We start from the raw sequence: 435 nt of genomic DNA on the forward strand, positions 1-435 counted from the left end.
GCATTAGTTCTCTCTCTCTATCCCTCGGCCCAACCCAGCCATGTGCCAGCCCGCCGAAGAGGCTGTAGTAGTTAGTTAACAAGACCCGGTTCGGCTGAGCGAGGGGGTTTGAATCGTGAGGATCCGAAGACTAATAGTTAGCTGAGCCGATTTTCCTTCTCGAAATCGTACAAATAAACGCGGCAGCCATCTTTGAAGCCGGAATAATATTTGGCTTGCTAACTCTTGTGTGTCGGTTGGAGTTCTTGCGAATTGTGTTTTTTGATCAACATTTTTTTTTTTCAGTTTGAGTTTCGAGGTATGTATTTGTTTATTTGTTTGTCCCTTTAGTTATGTTCTAATTTTTTATTATTTATTTTTGCTGTTGTGACTTTCTAAGGTTGATTGTTGTGTTGGATTGAGTTATCTGTGTTTGTCTGTCTATCTATCTCTGCA

Source organism: Penaeus monodon, chromosome 24 (assembly GCF_015228065.2).
Source record: "Penaeus monodon isolate SGIC_2016 chromosome 24, NSTDA_Pmon_1, whole genome shotgun sequence".
Classification (NCBI taxonomy): Eukaryota; Metazoa; Arthropoda; class Malacostraca; order Decapoda; family Penaeidae; genus Penaeus; species Penaeus monodon.